This window comes from Brassica oleracea, chromosome C3, assembly GCF_000695525.1.
Source record: "Brassica oleracea var. oleracea cultivar TO1000 chromosome C3, BOL, whole genome shotgun sequence".
NCBI classification, from domain to species: Eukaryota; Viridiplantae; Streptophyta; class Magnoliopsida; order Brassicales; family Brassicaceae; genus Brassica; species Brassica oleracea.
Window position 1 is genome coordinate 34,895,567 of NC_027750.1, and position 465 is coordinate 34,896,031.

The following is a 465-nucleotide window of genomic DNA, read 5'->3' on the forward strand; positions in this document are numbered from 1 at the left end:
TTTGAATTAATTTCTCAGTTTGAAAAGGATTCTGAAAACGTTTTGAATAAGGATGAATTTTCTGGTCCTTTGAATGCTCTTGATATATATTGGTGCATATGACTTTGGTCTTGGAAGCTTTGTGTCAATGCATTAAGGGCCAGATGAAGAACAAAACTGTGGTCATCAAGCAGACCAAGAAAGCTCTTCTTCCATTCAAAAACCAGACCAAACTCAAGGTGAGCAATGTTCTGATTATGATTCATTTGCTTATAACTCTTTTCCTTTTAATGTTCCAGATTTGAGGACAAATCTTTTTGAAGAGGGAGGGAATGATGCACCATTGAGTAGCGCACCGGGCAAAACAGACATGCATGGCTTGATCATGGAAAGCAGTAATGATATATGTTCATTGTTTGACTCATATCTTCCAACAAACGAGTCCTCTTCGCATGAAATAACTTGGAGAATGTTCTCAACTCAATT